This window comes from Mauremys mutica, chromosome 1 (assembly GCF_020497125.1).
Source record: "Mauremys mutica isolate MM-2020 ecotype Southern chromosome 1, ASM2049712v1, whole genome shotgun sequence".
In the NCBI taxonomy this organism is placed as follows: domain Eukaryota; kingdom Metazoa; phylum Chordata; order Testudines; family Geoemydidae; genus Mauremys; species Mauremys mutica.
In genome coordinates, this window is record NC_059072.1 from 330,058,573 (window position 1) to 330,083,923 (window position 25,351).

Here is a 25,351-nt window from a genome sequence, read left to right on the forward strand (position 1 = left end):
TCCTTGTTGTTTTTCTTAAGAGTAAAAAATGTTAAAAGAAAAATTATCACTAACCATCTGTAGGACTATGGAACCAGGAGCAATAAGCAACATGAGTTGTTTGTTGTTGTTTAGTTTTATTTATCTTTAATTATTACATGCATGTCTAATATGCATGTAAAGAGAAATTTCCCCAATATGCAGAAAGCCAGTGCAGGGCCTTCTCTAGGCCTGAAGCCAGGCAGAATGGCTCCAAGGAAGGGCTATGGGAGAAGCAGCCACACAAACTGTCTGGTCTGCTCACCAATCACATTTGATCTGGTGCAGAGAGCTCTGATGGATATGTGCCTTGGGTAGGGCAGAGGCAGGGTTCCCATGTTCATGCAGATCCAGGTAAATTTTTCGAAAATTGCTTAGGAACCTAAGTTTTATTGAAATCAATGGACATTAGATGCTTATGTGCTTCTGAAAATCCCATTAGGTGCCTATCTGCATCTTTAGGTGCCTAAATACCTTTAAAAATCTGACCCTTGGGAGCTAAGTCATGTTTGAAAATGCAATTTAGGCTCCTTAGTCACTTTGGAGCTTCTGAAAAGTTTTAATCCCGAATGTCTTCTGGTACCAAGGAGCTTTGTTATATTCTCTAGCCCAAAGATTGGATCAACAGGCAATGTGAGGTGGGTGCTGCACAGAAGTCCCTCTTTCTGCTCCTGGGTTGGAGTGTTGCTTTGCTTCCGTTTCCACTCTGCATTCCACTTACAGAGAGCCCTGTTTCAGTCATGGAGAAAGAATAAATCTTGCCAGTCAAAACTGATTACTTTTTTGATAGCATTACTGTCATAACTATAAAGTGAAGGGAACAGCCCTCCTGTATACAATACTATAAAATCCCTCCTGGCCAGAGACATCAAAATCCTTTTACCTGTAAAGGGTTAAGAAGCTCAGGTAACCTGGCTGACACCTGACCCCAAAGGACTAATAAGGAGACAAGATACTTTCAAATCTTGGTGAGGGGAAGGCTTTTATTTGTGTGCTTTTGTTTTGGGAGTTGTTTGCTCTTGGGACTAAGAGGGACAGGACATCAATCCACGCTCTCCAAATCTTTCTGAACCAGTCTCTCATATTTCAAACTTGTAAGTAACAGCCAGGCAAGGCGTTTTAGTTTTATCTTTGTTTTCTCAACTTGTAAATGTTCCTTTTTGCTAAGAGGATTTACCTCTGTTTGCTGTAACTTTGAACCCAAGGCTAGAGGGGGTTTCTCTGGGCTCTGTGAATCTAATTACCCTGTAAAGTTATTTTCCATCCTGATTTTAGAGAGATGATTTTTACCTTTCTTTCTTTAATTAAAAGTCTTCTTTTTAAAAACCTGATTAATTTTTCCTTGTTTTAAGATCCAAGGGTTTGGATCTGTGTCCACTAGGAACTTCATGGAGAAGTCTCTCAAGGCTACTGGGAGGGAGATAGTCTGGGGGGAAGGTAGACAGAGTTTCCCAAATAACTCTTAAATGATTTGGGTGGTGGCAGTAAAACCAGATCTAAGCTGGAATTAAGCTTAGAGGTTTTCATGCAGGTCCCTACATCTGTACCCTAAGTTCAGAGTGGGGAAGGAACCTTGACAATTACAAAACTAGCAGACGAAGAGAAGGCAGAAGATGTAATCCCAGATGGACAGGAGAAACTCAAATGTCAGTAATGCCCAAGTATAGAGTAGAGTAAAACCCCAGATTTGAATATCCCTTAACTTTTTGGGTTCTAATTTAGTTCTGACTTCATAGCTAGGCACATCTTGAAAATGTGTAGGACCAAAATTTCAGACATTGCACCCCTTCCCAAAACTTTTTGGAGGATTAGATACATGCTTGCAATGTGACATGGCAGAAAAAATGAATTGGCTGTGCGTGGTGTCAAAGGGCAGAGAGATTGCCTACTCCCACTGTCCTCACTGTTCATGACTTTATAATACGTGTTCAACCTGCTCTACCTTACTGAGACTGCACTCAACACTGATCTCTGCCTGCAAGTCCAAAGGCCTCTTGTGCATCTTCATCTTCTTTGATGCCTGTTCACTTTATTTGACACCATCATCACATCATCCTTCTCAGTTCCCTCTCCTCTTTTGGGGTTTTGGTGACTCTGGGTTTGACTGGTTCTCACCCTACCTCTCAGACTGCTCCTTTGTTCGTTCTATCTCCTCTCCTCCCATGCTCTCTGTGTCTCTTGGGGTTCCAGCCTTAGGTGCCCCATTCTCGGTACCTTATCCTTGGGTGAGCTCATCCGCTCTAGGAATTTTAACTACCAAGTCTATGCTGACTCTGAAATGTACCTGATCCCTGCTTCCCACTATTCAGTGTGAGTTTTACAGTCATCTCTTTACATTTCCTCCTGGCTATTCTGCTAGCAGCTCAAAATCAATGGACCAAAACCTCCCCTGAAAGCCTCCCTGCCCTTTCTTCCATCTGTCCAGCTGGATAATTCTTCCTTCCTTCTCATAGAATCTTAGACTTTAAGGTCAGAAGGGACCATTATGGTTGTCTAGTCTGACCTCCTGCACAACGCAGGCCACAGAATCTCACCCACCCACTCCTGTATCAAACTCCTATCCTATGTCTGAGCTATTGAAGTCCTCAAATCATGGTTTAAAGACTTCAAGGTGCAGAGAATCCTCCAGCAAGTGATCCATGCCCCATGCTGCAGAGGAAGATGAAAAACCCTAAGGGCCTCTGCCAATCTGCCCTGGAGTAAAATTCCTTCCAGACCCCAAATATGGCGATCAGCTAAACCCTGAGCACATGGGCAAGATTCACCAGCCAGACACCTAGGAAAGAATTCTCTGTAGTAACTCAGATCGCACCCCATCTAACATGCCATCACAGGCTATTGGGCATATTTACTGATAATGGTCAAAGATCAATTAATTGCCAAAATTAGGCTATCCCATCATACCATCCCCTCCATAAACTTATCAAGCTTAGTCTTGAAGCCACATATGTCTTTTGCCCCCACTGCTCCCCTTGGAAGGCTGTTCCAGAACTTCACTCCTCTGATGGTTAGAAACCTTCATCTAATTTCAAGTCTACACTTCCTGATCGCCAATTTATATCCATTTGTTCTTTTGTCCACATTGGTACTGATCTTAAATAATTCCTCTCCCTCCCTGGTATTTATTCCTCTGATATATTTATTGAGTGAAATCATATCTCCCCTCAGCCTTCCTTTGGTTAGGCTAAACAAACCAAGCTCGTTGAGTCTCCTTTCATAAGACAGGTTTTCCATTCTTCGGATCATCCTAGTAGCCCTTCTCTGTACCTGTTCCAGTTTGAATTCATCCTTCTTAAACATGGGATACCAGAACTGCACACAGTATTCCAGATGAGGGCTCACCAGTGCCTTGTATAATGGTACTAAAACCTCCTTATCTCTACTGGAAATACCTCGCCTGATGCATCCCAAGACGACATTAGCTTTTTTCACAGCCATATCACACTGACGGCTCATAGTCATCCTGTGATCATCCAATACTGCAAGGTCCTTCTCCTCCTCTGTTACTTCCAACTGATGCATCCCCAGTTTATAACAAAAACCCTCATATCCAAGTCCAGCAATCCTGGCTCCTGAACCTTGCATCTGGCCAAGCTTTTGCTTGGTATACAACCTGAGGTGTGGAGTAGAGCCAACGATTTGCTTCCTTGATTTACAGGCTTGCTGGTGGCCAGTTCAGACACCAGTGCAAGTTAGAGCAGCCTCCCACTCTAACTTGCATCTGCAGTAACAGTCTCACAGGGCTTGTATATTGCTGGGAATCACCAGAACACAGCAGGACTCTTACTGTGCCGCTGAGACAGGCCACATATTGGGGCCAGGGATCTGGCTAATGGTTCTTCATCCCTGTCACTTCCCCTGCACCAGGCTACCCTTCTCTAGGATATATACCCTGTTGGCAAATATTAACTTTATCACAACAACCACTTATCTTTTTTTTTTTAGTCAATAAGTTTTAGTATGAAATAAGAACTTCTGAGTTCATTTGATTTTGGACAATAGTTATTTTTACTGTGTTTCTACCTGCAGAATTGCCTTAAGCAAAATAAATTCATTATAGATTTTTATCTATTTCTCTATTTGAAGACAAATTCCTGTGATTTTTTTTCAATGAGCTACCAATTGTTCCTATCTTAAATTGTTTCATATTTCCATCTCCGGGTTGCATGGTTTGATAGGTGATGTGCTGTCATGGTTTTGAAAAAGAGCTATGACAGCAAGAGGCATTTAATTTTGAAAGAGTGTGGGTTTAAACTTCAGTGAAGAATTTTGTGAGAATTAAAGCAAAATGTTTCTTCAATATACTGGAAATTAATTTAGAAAAAAATTATGTTCTAGTCAGGAAAATGCATGCTAGAACAGTACCATGCTTTGCAGATCTGTATCACAATATGGATTTCAGCAGTTTATTTAATCACTTAAATAAGCTGTAATGAAGACAGGATAACAGGGAGGGCATTGGGGGGGCAAGCTTTTTAAACATAACAGTGGGAATCTGGTTTCACATGTGAAAATGGTGATATAATTATCTCTATACCACACTATTACACATTAGGGGCATTTATCAAGTTCATTGTGGTATCAAGATAATAAAGGTAACTGCATGGATCAGAGATGTAAAATTGCAGAATTTAACAATGTGTTCAAAGCTCAAAAGATAACAAGTTCTTAGCATATGTACACGATTCAGAAAGCTCAGTGTAGGAATTCCATATTCTCTTCATAATGACACACAGGTTGTTAGCACTGATATACTATCAGTATAATTGGTGGTACCCCAGAAGCGCCCAATGGCTTACAATTCCTCTGATCTCTCAGGATCTGATATTCTGAACCCAGATGCAGTTTCTCTGTATAATTTTACTTCAGTTTTATCATCTTAGTTTAGAATCCAGATCACTCTCCTTCTCCTTCTTTCTTTACAGAAACTCTTTGCTCGTCTAAACTGGGAACTTCTTTTTCCTTCTGAGTGGCCTGTATCTGCTCTCAAACTGGTTTTACATCAGTATAACTCCATTAAATTTAATGAATTTACTCATGATTTATGCTAGTATAGCTATCAGAAGATCTGGCTCTTTCATTCCAGGCTCTGGGAGGCTTTACAAATATGCAGTCTGGAAAAATAAATTGATTTCACCTCTTGGATCCTCCAAAAGCTAGGAAATTGGAGGTTTATGTTGCTATTTACCTTCCTTCATTCAGAATAACCTGCTCAGTCTTCCAGTGTCCTGTCCTCCTTTCTCAGAGACTTCAGAATGGAATTATCCTTATTGCACTAAGATACACGCTTAAATAGAATTTCAAATAAATAAGACACAAGGGCTACAGATCAGCAAGTATGTAGCTGTCTACAGTGAATCAAACCTAAGGTGAATGCAGTAATTATTATTAAAATATACAGATACAATGGACCATTCACTCTATGGAAAGTCACACAGAATTCCAATCCATAAATATTAGAAAATATGCTCAAATGAAAAATAATAAAGGGAATGGATGAGGTGATGTAAAATATGTTGCACTGAACATTTCCTAATGCTGATGCAATTCATACAGTGCTACATATCTGCTTTCCACAGCTATTTGAAAAAGCCATGAAAACAGATTCAGGTCCTGATTCTGCACCCTCTTTCCTGTCACCCCATCTTCCTGGATCACACTCCTTTTCCTCCACCTTCTCCAGGTCCCTCCTTGAAACTCACTACTTCAAGGTGATCTATAAACCGTAGGCTTCCTTTCTCCACTAAAATATAATAAATTATTAGTAGCAAAAATAACCAACAAGTAAAATAACCCAGAATGCATATTACTCATCTAAACAAACACAATGACTTATTCTTCCATGAGTTATTTATATACTCAGTTACTGGGTCTGAGTTTAGTCCTGGATCCAGCAATTGATTCTGGGCAGGCAAACCCTTGTTCTCACATGGCACTCCCTGTGGCACAAGGATCTGTCATGCGTACTGGATTGCAGGATCTGGGTCCATAGGTGTTTTCATGGTCAGCAGTTGGCCTTTATTTGTCTGTACTGCAAGATATCGATCTATGGCACTTGGAAAAATAATAATGTTATTAACATACAGTCCCCCTGAACTGTGGTCGGGTTGATATTTATTTCCCCTAGAACACTATTTCCACCAATGCCAGAGTGTCGAATGTTGTCTTGAACATCTCCAGTATGTTGATTCCATGCCATTCTTTGGCAGTTGTGTGCATTGCCTACCTGTTAAGAGATGTAAAGATTTTTCTGAATATTGAACAAAACTTCCTTTTATGGACCAAGCCAATTACTTCTTATTCTGCTCTTCTAAATGAGAGACTGTCAGTGGGCTTGGTCTAAATTCACAGCACCGTTATAAGCTTTTTTTTATTCATAGTGTTCTCCTTTTATCTAGTCTTTTCATCTTTATTGTTGCAAGCGCTTCTCTCACTGACACTGAATGCTGATGAGCAAAAAATATGTTGATCACCATATTTGGGGTCGGGAAAGAATTTTCCTCCGGGGCAGATTGGCAGAGGCCCTGGAGGTTTTTTACCTTCCTCTGCAGCATGGGGCACGGGTCACTTGCTGAAGGATTCTCTGCAGCTTGAGGTCTTCAAACCACAATTTGAGGATTTCAGTAACTCAGACATAGGTTGGGAGTTTGTTACAGGAGTGGGTGGGTGAGATTCTGTGGCCTGCATTGTGCAGGAGATCAGACTAGATGATCATAATGGTCCCTTCTGACCTTAAAGTCTATGAGTCTATGAGTAAGCAAAGTCCAGGGCCGGGCAGTCATTTTGGGAATGATTCTTGAATATCAAACTTGTAATCTTCAAAATCCCAAACAGGCTAGATTATTCTGAAATCATTTGAATGGTAGTTGGATCTAAACATTTATTATCTTACCATTGAAGCAACCTGTGCTATTAAATTAAAAGATGGGATCATTGCTGTGCTGTACAAGATCATCTTGTTTTTCGATTAGCATCTCCAGCTAGTCAAAAGGAGTAGTATCCTTGCAACTGACACACATAATTAATCCTTGTATTGTCCAAACTCTTTGGTGATTAGTTTGCACAAAGATCACTGAGTCACTCAACATAGCTGCCAAATTTGGCAGCTATTACATGTGTGTGATTGCATGTATATTGTGTAATGACGGCATATATGTATTTAAATTGCACATAGCCATACATTTCAGCTTTAAAAAATTCGGTGGATTTTGTGCTGGTGACAGATATCAGGTTATCTACAGCTAGGGTTGGCAACTTTCTACTCGCACAAAACCAAACACCCCTTCCCCACTCCTCCACTGAGATCCCGCCCCTACCCCACCCTTTCTCCAAGGCCCCCCCCCACTCACTCCATCCCCCTCCCTCTGTTGCTCACTCTCCCCACCCTCACTCACTTGCTCATTTTCACCAGGCTGGGGTAGGGAGTTGGGGTATGGGAGGGGGTGAGGGTTCTGGAGTGGGGATAAAAATGGGGGGTTTGGGGTGCAGATAGGGGTTCCAGACTGTGGCAGGGGGTTGGGGCGAGGGCTCCGGCTGAAGGTGCAGGCTCTGGTGTGGAGCCAGGGTTGAGGGATTTGGGGTGCAGAAGAGGGCTCTGGGCTAGGGCATGGGGTTGGGGGTGTGAGGGCTGTAGCTGGAGATGAGGGGTTTGGGGTGCTCCCGGCTGGAGGTTGGGATGCAGGTGAGTATGAGGACTCTGGCTGGGAGTGCGGGCTCTGGGGTGGGGCTGGGATAATGGGTTTGAGGTGTAGGAGGGACCGAGGGTGGGAGCAGGAGGGTGGGAGCAGGATCAGCACTGGGCAGGGGACTGGGGCATGAGATGGGGGTCAGGGGTGCAGTCTCCCAGCAACACTTACCTGAAGGAGCTCCTGGAAGCAGCAGCATATCCCCCCTCCAGCTCCTACACGTGGCCGTGGCCAGGTGGCTCTGTTCACTGCCCCATCCGCAGGCACCGCCCCCGCAGCTCCCATTGGAGATGCAAAGCCAGGGCTTGGGGTGTGTGGATCCCCCTGGCTGCCCCTATGCGTAGGAGCCAGAGAGGGGACATGCCGCTGCTTCCAGGAGCCGTGCAGAGCCACTGCAGACAGGGAGCCTGCCTTAGCCCCAGTGCGCCATCAACCAAACTTTTAATGGCTTGGCCAGGGTCCCTTTTCGACGAGGAATTCTGCTCCAAAACCGGACACCTGGCAACCCTATCTACAGGGAAACAGCAGAGCAAACTTCCCACACAAACTGCCCTGCCAGCATACCTCAATCCTAATCTACAGGGGGATTTCCTCTAGTAGGAATAGGTTTGGTCAGTTTCTGTGCCCCGTGCAGTGCTTGTCCTCTCTGCTGAGTCTGCCAGTTAGTGCAAAGCATGAGGGTGTTTGTCATGTACAAATCAGAGCTAACATAACCCCCCCCTCCAAAAAACCTCATGCTATATAGGGTCTACAGAGCATCCAGACCTGTGACCTACAAGTGGAAGGGAAGGTAGCTCATTAGCAATGCCTTGAGGCATGAATTTATCCCTGTCCCTCATACCTGCTGGTTATGGAGGCACCTTACTGGTGAAAGATCTTTGTGCCTGAACTGTTCCCCCTGCATTAGCCTGGAAAGTTCATCACAGCTCCCCAAGTTTTGCTGTCTCTGCGCCACACTAAGCAGCTCTTCTGTGGCACTGTGCATTGACTTTCAATCACAACAACCTTGGGGTTTTGGCAACAGTCTACTCTTTTCTTCCTTCCACCATACAGCTCTCCTCCATCTACCTCTGGAACTTCCAGACCTCAGCTGATGGACTCAGCGGTACAGTCAGACATCTGTTCTGCTGAATCAGGATTATTCCCTATCAAAACCAAAATCCTTCACTCTTTGTTTTCCCTTCCACTCACAGAAAATATTCTGTCACCTTTCTCGCTTCTCCGCCCAATCTTCCTCTGACTAAGACTATGACTGATGTTTTCTTTCAATGTATTCTGAACTATCCATTAGGGTAATTTATTTTATTAAAAAGTTAAGTGTTAGTGTTTTTCCACTGCTTTATATGTGCTGCTAATAGTCTTGACAAATAGCCTGTCAAATATTATTCCCATACATGTACTTGGCAAGAACCTGGGTGAGGGGAGGAATACATACATCTCAACAATGTAAACACATAGGTCCTCTCCTACTGATGGTGCACATCTTGCTTTTTAGGAGAGTTGTGCTGAACTGCGAAAGTTGCTAAAGTTATGAAGAGTTTCTCACAATACATCATATTTACCTCTTGCGACCTTTGAAATGTCACTGAAGAGCCTCAATAGAACCCGTATTCCAGACACCTCACTCTTAGAAAGTTATAGATTAAGTAGAGAGAATTCAGAGCGCTACAAAAATGATGAAGAGAAAAAGGGTTGATCTATGTGAGGAAGGATTAAAAATTAAATGTTCGCTCAACTGATGTTTAATGGGGACATGATCATCTCTGCATGCAGATGAACCATGAAGGAGGAGCAGAAACTTTTTAGAGTGACACAGGAGGTGTAACTAGAAGCAGCTGGATGAAATTAAACAAAACCAAATGTAGGCAGAATACCAGGAAAACCTTCCACCTGCTGAGATCTACTGGATTATAAAATAGCTTTGCTAGTGAAGTGATGGAAGCCCCATTGCTAGTGACTTTAAAACTATAAGGCAAAAATCATGAGAAAAATAAATTCTAGAGCTCAATCCTGCATTGGCTGGGGAATGGGCTAGGAAGTATAACACCTGTAGGTCTTTTCAATCTCTGCCTTCTGTGAACACGTTTGCAAAGTACTTCTTTGTGATTTACAAATGAGTGCAGAGGGTGAACAAACCAAGGAAGCCAGGGACATGCAAGACCAGTGGATTAGTTAAAACCTGCATCCATTCATTCTACAAACTCCACTGGCATTAACTACTTGTAACAATTTAGGAACAGCTTAATAAAAAAATGCACTTTTTTTTTCCCAACAACCATTTTGACAATTTATAAACAAATGTAAGATTTAACATAAAAACAAATGCCATCATTTATTAACGAAGGTTGGTTCAATCATTATTTCTAGCAGAAAGAGAGAGAGAGAGCGAGTGTGTGCGTGTGCGTGCGCGTGCATACACACGCGAGTAAGAGAATTATACTTAAAATACACTAGCTTTGTTTGTGAGACCATACAAGACTAGATATAATTCCTTTGTCAACACACATACATTGCACTTTAATTGCTTAGTATTTTTTTTCTTAATCATACTGTAGTATCTGAGGATGCATTTAAATATTGCTTTCTAGTCCAATGAAAGAAGATCTGCATTATTAAAATGGAGCAGAATTTGAGTCTTTAACGCATTATGTTGCAGTGGGAGGTGTAGAGCTGCGACACTCCAGCTGGAGCTCTCTGAAGTGCTGGCCAAATTTTTCAAATGCAGATGCCAACAAATTAAGCACCAAATTCCTTATTTAAACACCTAAATAACATTTTTAAGACGTATTGAGCAGCCATTCTTCCCAGTGAAGATCAACACATCTGAAAAATAAGACCTCCCAGAGCTGCCAAGCATGCAAAGGGAGGCTGGCCGCTCATTTCCTCTTATTCACTACTGTCTTTCCACCTCTTGTCACCCCTTCTGTAGTGGCTAGTTGCATGCAATTAGTGCACTATTGAAACATAAAGAAAGCATGAGGGAAGGAGGCTTCATGTTCACTCCCTTCCCACCTGTACAGTCACTCAGGAGCAGGACATAATCACCACATTTTTTAATAAGTAACAAGAACAGAGCATCCCCTCTCTATGAACAAAGCAGTGTTACAAGCGAGGGCTGCCAGTAAGTAAATGAGGTGAGACAGGGAAGAGAATCATGATCTATCCCCATTCAGCAAGTACAGATTCTCTGTGACTTTTCTCAGTTTGGTCTAGTCATATACAAGAGAATTGAAGGGCACCATAAACAACAAACCACTGTTCGCAGATCTAGTAATAATACGCATCCTATGAGAAGACCAGAAGGATATAAAATAAGTTGTTCAATGGTACTTTCTAACCCATTGCTTTGAGGTTTGCAAATCCCTGTTCATAAATAACTTGTAAATGATTAATCCAAAAATCTGTTCTACTCTACAAGCACAGAAGAAAGAAATGTACCTCATTTTGAAAGCAAAATATTTTCTTATGTTCTACAAAAGACTAAACCTTTCAAATAGCATAAGATGCACTGTGAAAACCAATAATCAGAGACTCATAAGAAGGGTTTTGCAGCAATGGGGTTTATTAGATCTCACACACCCTTAGGACGCATCTGAGCAGCTTATTAAAAAGTTAAAATGTCTAATGCATAACTGGCACTTACCTAAATTTTAGTCAGCAGTTTCTGCTATGTAGACCACCAATCATAATAAACCAGTGTAGCATTCCACTGACAGTGGCATTTAATTCAGCTGTCTTGTAGCACAACTGAAACAACAGAAAAGCTAAAGCTAAATAGTCACATTGTTGTTAGTAATTTAAAAAAGGTTTAATTTAGAAGGGATTTAGATTTATCTACTTTTTTTTTTTTAGAAAAAATATATACCGATGAAATGATTTCACTGCTTTGACGATATGCATCAGCAGTTTTAGCAATTGAATTCTTGCAGCCCACATAGCTGTGTCATATAATTTCCTAACAGAAGATTGGAAGAAAAAGTAGCTGAATGTCCAAACAACATAGCTGTGGCTTCCTCCAAAATATGTTGGCCACAAGATCAAATAGATGTGCTGGTAGCTATCATTGTTCTGAGGTTTGCTGCAGCTGCATTCACCTCTTAGCAATTTTGAGAGATAGCACTGAACATTGGGTGAGCCAAAGTTCTGCCACAGAACTTATTAAAAAAATATTGTCTAGAGCCTCAAAGCGATAACTCTGTATGTCTTTGCTGTGTATGTTGTGGGGGGAGGGAGGGCGGGCGGGCATGTGCTTGTGCACAAAAGCAATACTAATGCTCCTCTGTGAATGTTATTGTCATTATGCAGATGGACAACATGAAATGACTAATGCCACACAAGAAATCCATGACACAATCAGGACTAGAATCCAAGAATTAGTGGCACCCAAGTCCACGCTCATTCTGCTAGACCACCCAGTCTCCCAAGTAAAAGAGAAGTTATCAGAACCACAGCTTGGGTAAGTCTTTTTGTAGTGATGCAGTAACAGCTTTAATATACAATGCTATTATATATCTCTGAATGCATATCATGGTCTTTGGGATGCCAAGGAGAGCCAGGAGAACAGGTTACATTGGCTCATTTGTCTCCTCTTTCTTCCTCCACAGCCCCACCTTTGTCTCTGTCTGTTTATCATCCAGGTAAAGAAGGAATCCGCAGCCCCTTCTCTAGACCTCTTTGTGATTCCTATCTTGAAGGAATCAAAGTGAGTCCCCAAAGAGCAGGCCAGCTCGCCATAAGCTCCATTCCCATGCCAGGCCCTCTGGAACCTGAGCTCTACTCTAAACTACATGCTAGTTCTGTCCCACCCTGAACTCTGTGATTGGTTCCATGCTACTTCTTCTCCCAAGCTCTGCTCCAGATTCTAAGTTAACTGTGCTTCTCTCAGCTGCCCATCCCCTTCTGCTTTTGAAAGAAAGGAAAGAACTCGCAGCATAAGGCAATTGGACAGGTATCTTTAGGCAGGTCAGAGATGGAGGAGAGGTTCATGGCAGAGGAGAGCAGAGTTGGCTAGAACTGGCTCTGCAAAGGAGACCTGAGCTTTCCTCCTCATAACAAGACACCCTTTGATATCCCAGCCACAGCGTCCTATGAAAACTGGCTAGTCCTGAGGACTTGAAATATCTCAGGTCTGGCAAATGCCCTAAGAATTGCTAAAGGTTACTACACCTTCCCTGTGCATAAAGGAGACATCCTTTGTATCCAATACAGACTGGAAAATTGGATGTGGGTTCTAGAACTACAGACCATACAGGTGGAATTATACATTCAATACACAAAGCTATCATATGTGATGTGGCAACTGGTGGGAATCTCTTCCTCTTATGTGGAACACTGGTTAGGGTATGTGACAGAGTAAAGCTTGGAAGATGGGCTATGATATGAGGCAGAGTTAAGTTGGTGTGGATACTTCTTAGTTTGTAGTATGGTTTTCTAAGGTATAATATCCTTGTGACATGCTAAAGGACAATATATTCTTTATCAATTCTTAATAAGTTTTTTTGTCTTGAAATAGGTATTGTAAAGCTTCTGAAAAATGAGCCGACTGGGTTACCAGTCTTCAACATTAGTTTATAATAATTATTCCATGGGGTCCCCTGAAGGCAGTGTCCCTGTATTGTATTGGCATAGATCACAGAGTCAAGAATAATGCCAGCTATTCTGTAGAACAGGGATTCCCAGAGAATTACTAATCGAACAAGAGTTTAATTTTACTTCTAAGTAAAGATAATGATATGACACTCCAGGGATCAACTACATCTGTCTATCAACTACAGCTCAATGACTCAGAAGAAGGTTTTATATAAACATTGAGCAGAAATGGGTGTAAATCATCATAAATGGAGGGACAAACCTTTCCTCATTCCTATTCTTTGTCTAAAGGGAAGTACAAATAGGCTAAATGGCTTTTTGAAAATGTGCTTTTGTACCTATGGGGTGAAGTCCTGGTTCCTCTGAAATCAATTGCAAAACTCCTTTTGACTTCAATGGGGCCTGGATTTCATCCATGGATTTTTGTCTGTGTCTTTGAATTAGAAGGTACCTAACTAAACATTAACAAGGCCTATAGTGCTCAGATAGTGTCTGCATGTTGCCCTTGGTGGATTACTGAGATGAGAGAATATTGTTCTGTGGCAGAGAGCAGGATTTGCTGTTGCCTTTCTGACAATGATTAAATAGGAAAACAAGAATGATAACACATTTTATTTTTCAGAAAAAAAAACTGTTACACCAAAGTTAAAGTTCAATCCATGTTAGTAATGTAAAGGTTAAAAAAAAAACACAACAACAACGCTAGCTCTGTAGTGACATCTTGAAAGAGAAAAATGTGGCCAAAAAATATAAAACTCCTTCCTCTCTTTAAAAATCATTTTCATTTAATCTGGAACCACAAACACTAAAATGCTTTAATCACAACCATTCACTTTATGCAGTGGTGGGTAATGGGAATTTGGCAAAACAACCTATACACTTCCAAAATCCGGACAGTCTGTTACCTGTGACAAATGGAAAGAGAGAGAATTTAAAAGTTGGTAGGATACTGTCAGCGCACTTTAATTATTGCCTACAGCGAGTTCATTTTAAAGGATCACAGAGAGTGTAATTCAGTTAATTCCAGAGTGGCATTTTGTTACTATATAACCTGAACAGTTGGTATTTAAGCATTGATAAACAACAGTTAAATACAAGTATGCTGCAAACATATTTTACCTTTAGTGCTATTGCAGAGCTGTCACTATTAGCTGATCTCACCTCAGAAGGCAAAATTCTTTAATGAGAAAGTATTTTCCCTTCAGCCTCATAAAGCCCCAGTAGTAACATTTCTGAAAGCATCTGAGAGCAATAGAACCAGCTGTGCACCACCGGATGTGAAAGGTCAGATCAGATCAGTCTCATTTTAAAATCACTTGAATTGACAGAAATATTGTTTTGATACAATAGAATGATTCACAACTCTAGTAAAGGCTGATGCCAAGTTTTTAAATAGCTTTAATAAGCTAAGCAGCTCAGGAGTCAGAAGATGATGTGGCTGTGTGGTGCTGCCGAAAATTGTGACATCCCCAATCAGCAATACATTAATTTTCACAAAGGATAAAGGAAGACATGACTGAAAGAAGTAGTGTGCCCTGATACTGTCAATCTTATCAGCATGATATTGCACTGACATTAGCTGTGAACTGACATAATGGCTACAAGTTAAACAATGGGATGAAATTAAGAAAATAAATTTTAGAAGGAAGAGCAGGAAATGAGTCAGATCTATGAAACTGGAATAATCTGGAAGGGGAAGTGGTGGAATTTCCATTTCTAGGAGACAGCACTGGTGAATATGCAATATGATGTAAATTCTGTAGTTGGATTGTAAATTCTAATTTATAAGATTAGAAAACATAAGTAAAATTGAGTAGCCTTGAAAAGGGAGCTAAATTGTTTTTCCAGTCATTTAGTTACAATTATATAAAGTATATAAATTTTTGAATCAAATACATGTTGCATAGTGAACACAGAATGCCTGACCTTCTGGCCTAAAATAAGAGACCACTACCCCATGCGCTAAGAAGAATCTTTTTTAGCTGACTGTAATATTAAGGCTTCTGTCTTCTTTGTAGGCCAACCCTTAGAGGGTAAGATGGTCATAAAATACTCACGTGGTTCTGAGTCCTTTCATTAGCGGCCAATAGGACACATGGGCCTGGTCTACACTAGGACTTTAATTCGAATTTAGCAGCGTTAATTCGAACTAACCGCTCAACCGTCCACACCAGGAAGCCATTTAATTCGAACTAGAGGGCTCTTTAGTTCGAATTTGGTACTCCACCCCGACAGGTGGAGTAACACTAAATTCGACATGGCTAGCTCGAATTAGGCTAGGTGTGGATGCAAATCGAACTTAGTAGCTCTGGGAGCTATCCCACAGTGCACCACTCTGTTGATGCTCTGGACAGCAGTCCGAGCTTGGATTCTCTGACCAGCCACACAGGAAATGACCCGGGAAAATTTGAATTCATTTTCCTGTCTGGGCACTTTGAATCTGACGTCCTGGCTGGACATCGGGGCGAGCTCCGCAGCACCTGCAACGATGCAGAGCTCTCCAGCAGAGGAGTCCGGCCAATCAAGAATAGAAAGAGGTCCCCAGCATGGACAGACCGGGAAGTCCTGGATCTGGTCGGTGTGTGGGGCGAGGAGTCTGTGCTGTCAGAGCTGCCCTCCAGCAAGCGGAATGCAAAGACCTTCGAGAAGGTCTCCAAAGCAATGATAGAGAAAGGATACAGCCGGGATGCAATGCAGTGCCGCGTGAAAATCAAGGACCTGAGACAAGGCTACCAAAAAGTCAGAGCGGCAAACGGACGCTCCGGAGCCCAGCCCCAGACATGCCGCTTCTACGAGGCACTGCATGCCATTCTAGGTGGGTCTGCCACCACTGCCCCACCAGTGACCGTGGACTCAGTGGATGGCATAGTGAACCTGGACAGTTCCTCCTCGATGTTCGCCGATGGGGAAGATGAGGAAGGGTCTGTGGAGGACGGCGCAGGCGACAGCAAACACAAAACCGCTTTCCCTGACAGCCAGGATCACCCTCACAGAGATCCCCTACCAACCCTCCCCGGCCGTTAACCCGGACTCTGAATCAGGGGAAGGATCAGGCGGTAAGTGCTAGAAACATGTAAACATTTATTTTTTATAAAACAGGTATAAAAAAATAGAAATACTATATATAAAATTTTCAATGAAAAACTATATGAAAAGTAGGTCCACACATATAGGGATTGAACAATAATCCTCCAGGGACAATTCAAGAAAGGTCTCATTTAGGTCCTCGAAAAGCCTCCGCAGGAGGTTCCTGGGGAGAGGTGCCTTGTTGGGTGCTCCGTGGAAGCACACTCTTCAGCGCCAGGACATCCTTATGTAGATGGGAATCATCGCCTCCACAAGCATGGCCGCATATGGTCCTGGTCTCTGCAGGGCTTCCCTTAGCATCCGCTCTTTGTGACTCCGAGGGACCCGCATCAGGGTGATCTTGTTCATGTAATGCTGCATCTAATTAGGGCAATTAGTGTATTGTTACTGTTGTGAATGGTTGACTTTTACTTTGCATAACAATGACCCTCGCTTAACAGCCACGTGTTGTAGGCCACATAGGAAAAGCATACATTGATCTTTCCCGTGCACTGGCGGGAGTGGCTGGAAAAGGGTCAGAGTATATGATTTCCAGATTGCCTTTAGCGGGAGGGCACAGCTATCCATTAACTGATAAGCAGAATGTACTGTAAGGCTTACCAGGACTGTCTGCTAGACGGATTCAGCTGTCTCTCCCCACTTGTCCGCTCTCCTGTGCAATGCCGCAGCCAATGAGAGCGTATTCCGAAATCTCGAACTTGGCCCGAGATCTCGTGAGACTTGTTGCCCTGTATGGTCTTGTTCAGAGAAACTGACTAGACTGTGTTCACTGTTCGCAAACATGTATCTGTTCAAGGAAATCACTTACTTTTCCCATCACACAGCTTCGGCTCTTTCCCGGACTGCCCCGGCATCCCCCTCGCAGAGGCTGGCGCAGATTAGGCGGCGAAAGAAAAAGACTCGGGACGAGATGTTCGCGGAACTGATGGCATGCTCCAGAGCCGAGGCGGCAGAGCAGACACAGTGGAGGGAGACCCTATGTCAACAGCATCGCACACACATCGAACGGGAGGATAGGTGGCGGCAGGAAGACCAGCAGGCGACTCAAATGCTCTTGAGCTAATGAGGGAGCAAACGGACACGCTCCGGTGCCTTGTTGATGTTCTGCAGGACCGCAGGCAGGAGGACAGAGCCCCCCTGCAGTGTATCTGCAACCACCCTCCCCCGCCAAGAAGTCCTGCCCCCCCCTCACCCAAAAGTACAAGACGGCGGGGTGGTAGGGGCCGTGAGAACTGTCACTGCACCACTGCATAGCGCTAATGTACCACACACCTCTCACGCTATACATTTGTAGAAGTGCTTCCCTTACAGGCTCACCCAGTCCCAAATCCAAGTTTCATCCCCCCACTGTGTATTAGATTATTAAAAGCTGTTTGCTGTTATTCACTGTTTTGGTCACGTCTTTCGTGTCAGAGGATTTTTTTTTGTATGGGGGGGAGGGGATTTATAATTGCACGATATAGCCTACATTACCAGGGTACAGACTTGGGGGCATGATCAACTGCAGGGCACACACACACTGCAGTCAGTAGGCACCAGGGTCACTCTGTGTGGTGTATGCTGCCCCGTGTCATTCTGTGATGTGTATGCTTGTCCAGGGTCCTAGCGCCTGCCACCCCCTTAATGTTAAGGCATGCTGCCCTTACCATGCACTTCCACCGTAGCAACGAGCCTCTCCGCTGCCCTGAGCCCCAGCAAGAGCCCTCATCCATGGACAGATACTCACCCTTACCCCACACCCCTCACCCCTTCCTACGCCCAAACCCGCAGCCCACTGCCGTCATCCAAACCCCTATCCAAAGAAGGCACCACTCGCCCCTTCCTGCAAACCCATCCCTTCCTGCAATCCCTCCCCTTGATGCACAACCACTTGCAACAGTCCCCCACCCCAGAGACCTATGTAGGAGCAGGAGGATGTCATTCCTCTATGGAACAAGCGGTCTGTACATCAGTGCACACCGTGCCCAGCACAGTATGCGTCCATGTTTCAGCAACTGAACAGAAATGCAAAGTAAAACAAAGATTTATTAATAATGAGTGTTACAATTAATTTGATTTAAAACGTGCTTTGGAAGTGGGGGAAACTTGGAGAACGGGGTATGTAACCGCAGATCGAAATCGACACATACAGACACAGGCCCAGGGTCAGTTTCTCTTGAAAGCAAGTGGAGAGTCATAGGTTACCCTGCTCTCCGAGGAAACTAGCTTTCAAAGCCTCCCGGATACACAGCGCTTCCCGCTGGGATATTCTCTCGGCACGGGTGTCTGGCTGAGCGTAAACTGCAGCCAGGCGATTTGCCTCAACCTCCCATCCGGACAAAAAGGTCTCGCCCTTGCTCTCACAGAGATTGCGGAGCACACAGCAAGCAGCAATAACTACGGGGATATTCTTTTCGCTGATGTCCGAGCGAGTCAGTAAGCTCCGCCATCTCCCCTTGAGACGTCCGAAAGCACACTCCACCACCATTCTGCACTTGCTCAGACAGTAATTGAAGAGTTCCTTCTCTCTGTCCAAGGCGCCTGTATAGGGCTTCATGAGCCAGGGCATTAGCGGGTAGGCTGGGTCCCCGAGGATCACTGTAGGCATCTGCACATCCCCAACCGTTAGTTTGTGGTCCGGGAAGAAAGTACCTGCCTGGAGGCGTCTAAACAGACCAGAGTTCCTGAACACACGCGCGTCATGAACCTTGCCCGCCCACCCAACAAAGATGTTGGTAAAATGTCCCCTATGGTCTACCAGTGCTTGCAGCACCATAGAAAAGTAGCCCTTTCGGTTAATGTACTCGCTGGCCTGGTGGGCTGGTGCCAGGATAGGGATGTGAGTCCCATCTATAGCCCCACCGCAGTTTGGGAATCCCATCGCGGCGAAGCCATCTATGATGTCCTGGACGTTTCCCAGAATCACTACCTTTGAGAGAAGTTGCTCAACGATTGCGTGGGCTACTTCAATCACAGCAACCCCCACGGTACATTTGCCCACGCCAAAGTGGTTCGCTACTGACCGGTAGCTGTCTGGCGTTGCAAGTTTCCAGAGGGCTATGGCCACTCGCTTCTGCACACTCAGGGCTGCTCGCATCCGGGTGTCCTGGCGCTTCAGGGCAGGGGACAGCAAGTCACAGAGTTCAAGGAAAGTGCCCTTATTCATCCTGAAGTTTCGCAGCCACTGTGATTCATCCCAGACCTGCAGCACTATGCGGTCCCACCAGTCCGTGCTTGTTTCCCGGGCCCAGAATCGCCGTTCCACACCATGAACTTGACCCATTGCCACCATGATCTCCACGGCGCGGCGTACCCTGCTTTGTGAGAGGTCTGCGCCACTCTGTGACTTCCTGTCCTCACCGCGCTGACGGATCCTCCTCGCCCGATTTCTCAGCAGTTGACTGTGGAAGAGGTGGACGATAAGGTGCGAGGAGTTGACAACGGCCATAAGTGCAGCGATGATCGCAGCGGGCTCCATGCTCGCAGTGCTGTGGCGTACGCGCTGTAACTGACAAGAGAAGGGCGCGAACAGATTTCCCGCCGGAGCTTTCAGGGAGGGAGGGCGTGATTGACGGTTCAATGATGACAGTTACCCAAAACCACCCTCGACACATTTTTCCCCCAGCAGGCATTGGGGGCTCTACCCAGCATTCCAATGGGCAGCGGGGACTGCGGGAACTGTGGGATAGCTTCCCACAGTGCACCGCTTCCAAAGTCGACGCCAGCCCCGTTACTGTGGACTCAGAAATTCGAATTAGTGTATTTACTGTGGATACACAAATTCGACTTCATAAGGTCGATTCCACAAATTCGACTTAAGTAGATTCGAAATAGTCTTGTAGTGTAGACAAGGCCATGCAAACTAGTCAGCATACTGCTATCCGAACCAACACATTATAGCCCAGTAAGCCTATCTTCAGCTATGGCACAGCCTTGTCCCTCCCACACTGGCCAATACTAATAGTCCTTGTGTAGAAATGGCCTCTGGATGTAGAGAAGTTGCAGATGAATGCCAGAACCACAGTTTATTTCCTCTTGTATGTCCGGTCCAACTGTCTCAAGTCATCACCTCATCTACTTGCAGAATTGTACAAAAACAATTGTAATTCTTATGATAACTTCAGCCTTTGTGTGAACTCACCACAATGTTCAGTAAATTCCAGAAAAATGCACTGGATTTTTCTCTGCAAAGGATCTATTGTGTTGGAGAAAACCAAAAACTCCTGCAGGACTCCATAAACCACAATGCATAAACACCACATTTTAGCTGATGACATTACAGATGTCTAATTATCTAATCAAAGCATCATTATTTATTATTTATAGTATCATAGCTTCTTGGGACCCAGGTCATGGATCAGGACCCATTGTACTAAGCACTGTACAAACACAGAACAAAAAGACGGTCCCTGCAAAATAAGAGACAGCAAATGAATACAGACAGATCGATGGGGAAATACCAGAAAACAATGAGGAAGTAGTGGTCAGCATAATAGACAGTGGTCTCAACACACCAGCAGTCTAACCATTGTCAAGTTTTTTGAGGCTTTATGGCAGAGGAGAATTTTAAGAAGAGATCTGAAGAAGGACAATGAGTTAATTTTACGGATGATTACGGGAGCTTCTCCCAAGCATGGGAGCAGCATGGGAGAAAGTATGAAGGTGCTTGTCTGAAAAGTTAACAAGTGGGTGATGGAAGCTGACATCATGGGCCAATTGGAGGCAGGAGATGGCCTTTCAACACTGAATAAAAATGATAGCTAGTGTGGGAATAGATCACAAATGGCCTTGATAGTGTAGAAAAGTAGATTATGTTTGATATGACAGAGAAGCAGGAGCCAGTGAAGAGTTACAAAGAGAGGGGTGACATGATCAAAGTGAGAGGCTATGAAAAGTTTATCTTTGCAACAGCATTCTGGATGGATATGGGAGGGGCAAGACGCCATTTGTCAAGGCCTGAGAAAAAGATGTTGCAGATAATGAGAGAAGTTTTAGCTGTGCGAATGGATAGGAAAGGCTGTTTGTTAGAGATGTTATGCAGAAGAAATCTGAAAGATGTAGTCATAGCATCAGACGTGAAATGCACGTACATTACAATCCCCTGCTTAGGCCCTCACTGGAGTTCCGCTTCTGGGTTTTCAGCACTAAGCTACTACTTGAACTAAAGGAGTAACTCCTCCTGCTGGTGGCTGTAGTAGGCTCGCATCCTGTTACGTTGGCCAGCCATTAGACAGAAAAAAGATGTACACTATGCTCTTGAGGTTACAAATGCAACAAGCTGAGGCATGGAAAAATGTGTGCACAGTAATTTAAAGTCAGTCTTAAATGCCTGTCTCTTTGAAAATCTGTCCCTCGCTTGTAGTGGACTGAGAACAGCAGATGTGTAGACTATTTCTAGCTCTGTAATGGACCCAGTGTGTGATTCTGGGCAAATCACTCTTCTTCATCCTCACCTTTCCTCTTTTGTAACTTTTGCAAAGTGATTTGAGATATACAGAGTGATTTTCATCTATAAGTGTTATATAGTATTTAGGGCTGTCGATTCATCGCAGTTAACTCACGTGATTAACTCAAAAATTAATTGTGATTAAAAAAATTAATTGCAGTTAATCACAGTTTTAATCGCACTGTTAAACATTAGAATACCAATTGAAATTTATTAAATATTTTGGATGTTTTTCTACATTTTCAAATATATTGATTTCAATTACAACACAGAATACAAAGTGTACAGTGCTCAACTTATATTTTTTTATTATATTTGCACTGTAAAATGATAAACAAAAGAAACAGTATTTTTCAGTTCACCTCATACAAGTAGTGTAGTGCAATCTCTTTATTGTGAAAGTGCAACTTACAAACGTAGATTTTTTTTGTTATATAACTGCACTCAAAAACAAAACACTGTAAAACTTTAGAGTCTACAAGTTCACTCAGTCCTACTTCTTGTTCAGCCAATAGCAAAACCAAACAAGTTTGTTTACATTTATAGGAGAAAATGCTGCCCACTTCTTATTTACAATGTCACCTAAAAGTGAGAACAGGCATTCGCATGGCACATTTTTGTAGCCAGCATTGCAAGATATTTACATGCCAGATATGCTAAACCAGGGGTAGGCAACCTATGGCCCAGGTGCCGAAGGTGGCATGCAAGCTGATTTTCAGTGGCACTCACACTGCCCAGGTCCTGGCCACCAGTCCGGGGGGCTCTGCATTTTAATTTAATTTTAAATGAAGCTTCTTAAACATTTTAAAAGCCTTATTTAATTTACATACAACAATAGTTTAGTTATATATTATAGACTTATAGAAAGAGACCTAAAAACATTAAAATGTATTACTGGCACGCGAAACCTTAAATCAGAGTGAATAAATGAAGTCTCAGCACACCACTTCTAAAAGGTTGCCAACCCCTGTGCTAAACATTCATATGCCCCTTCATGCTTTGGCCACCATTCCAGAGGACATGCTACCATGCTGATGATGCTCGTTTAAAAAAAAAATGTGTTATTTAAATTTGTGTCTGAATTCCTTGAAGAATTGTATGTCTCCAGCTCTGTGTTTTACTCATATTTTGCCATATATTTCATGTTATAACAGTCTTGGATGATAACCCAACATATTGTTCGTTTTAAGAACACTTTCACTGCAGATTGACAAAATGCAAAGAAGGTACTAATGTGAGATTTCTAAAGATAGCTACAGCACTCGACCCAAGGTTTAAGAATATGAAGTGCCTTCCAAAATCTGAGAGGGATGAGATGTGGAACATGCTTTCAGAAGTCTTAAAAGAGCAACACTCTGATGCAGAAACTACAGAACCCAAACCACCCAAAAAGAAAATCAACCTTCTGCCGGTGGCATCTGATTCAGATGCTGAAAATGAACATGCGTCGATCTGCACTGCTTTGGATCATTATTGAGCAGAACCCATTATCAGCATGGATGCATGTCCTCAGGAATGGTGGTTGAAGCATGAAGGGACATATGAATCTTTATCGCATCTGGCATGTAAATATTTTGCAATGTCGGCTACAACAATGCCATGCGAACGCCTGTTCTCACTTTCAGGTGACATTGTAAGCAAGAAGCAGGCAACATTGTCTCCTGCACATGTAATCAAACTTGTTTGTCTGAGCGATTGGCTGAACAAGATGTAGGACTGAGTGGACTTGTAGACTGTAAAGTTTGACATTTTATTTCTGAAAGCAGGTTTTTTTGTGTGCATAATTCTACATTTGTAAGTTCAACTTTCATGATAAAGAGATTGCACTATAATACTAGTATTAAGTGAATTGAAAAATGCTATTTCTATCATTTTTACAGTGCAAATATTTATAATAAATATAAATATAAGGTGAGCACTGTACACTTTGTATTTTGTGTTGAAATTGAAAACAATATATTTGAAAATGTGAAAAACATCCAAAAATATTTAAATAAATGGTATTCTATTATTGTTTAGCAGCGCAATTAATCGCGATTAATTTTTTTAATTGCTTGACAGTCCCAATAGTTTTATTATAAGTGTAATTCTCCTCTTTCCAAAACAATTCTACCTTCAACATGATACAAATCTCAGCTAATCTCTATAGCAAAGGAGTTTTATTGTCAAACTGCCCATTGGCAATTCTACAACATGACTCCTGACTACTAGACAAACTTCATTTACCACTTTCTTTCCGTGTTGCAGATTGCACATGGAATGTCACATTCACACCTTATTCTCTAGAGGCAGCTATAATCAACATCAAATTGAAGAAGATAAAAACAAATTACTGTGTACTATACGTGCCACCCAGTTCATGGATTAGATGAGGGAGAAATTTGGTCTGAAACCAGCTTCCACAAAACCTTTTATCTTTGTAGATGGAAACAGCTCTTATTTAATTATGTTACTTATCCCTTTTCAGAATTGAGCTGTCTACTCTAAGGCAAAAAAAAATCAATATTAACTGTATAGAAAATTAACCAAATTCTGCGTATATTTACCCATCTTTTCTATAAGCACAGCCATAATAGACTATTTTCTCCACTGGTAAATTTTAGAAATAAGTACACCCCTAAGCTTCAAGCTATAACTTCTTTCAGTGAGAGAGTATTTACTTGTAAACTTCTAAAGGTGCTAAGCACCTCCTGCAAAGTGTGTAGCACCATCAATGCTCATTGATTTCAGTGGGACTTAGAGCACTCATCATGTGCTCGGAGGCACACAGTACCTTGCAGGATTAGATGCTTTATACTTGTGGACTGGGTGACTTAGCTGGAGGACTGAGCCGTTAAAGACCTGCCTAGCAAGACTGGCAGCCAACCAGGGGGGCAGCAAGAGCAGAGAGAGTGCAGGATTGCAACCAGCTGACAGGAGGCGCTCACGAGAGGTGGGTGCACGCCATCACACGAACACATTAATTGTATGTAGACCGTTCGGTAATGATGTGTCAGAATGTCAGAAGGTAACAAACTCTGGTCTCTACCAACCTGGACCAGAGTGGAGTAGCTCCAAATTCTATTAACAATGCTCTAAGCAATCCCATCTGCTATGCTGATTGGCTTCCTGGCCCACCTGGAAAAAGGGAATGTGCCGTCAAAGTTTTATTTTACCTCTCTGCTGAGAAGTAACCTACTACCAGTTCTTCCATTACTTCCTATTATAAATGCAATGAATACCCAAACTAGCAATATCTTATCCAGTGATTTTAAAAATAAAAGACAAAAAGAACTTGTGAGATTTCCAGACCAGCAGAGATGGAGAGACTTAAAAGAGAAAGAAACATGAGACAGACACATCGGACTTGGAAAAGAAGAAAAAGGGGAGCAAGCAAGATTGTTTAGAGAAAAGTCAGAGAGAAGAGGTTGAAAAAGACACAAGAAGAACTTGTGTGCTGCTGCTTTTGTCACTCACTCTTGCTTTGAACAAGATCTTCGAGAAATGGGAATTCACTTGGGGAAATACAAAGGGACATAGAATCATAGAATCTCAGGGTTGGAAGGGA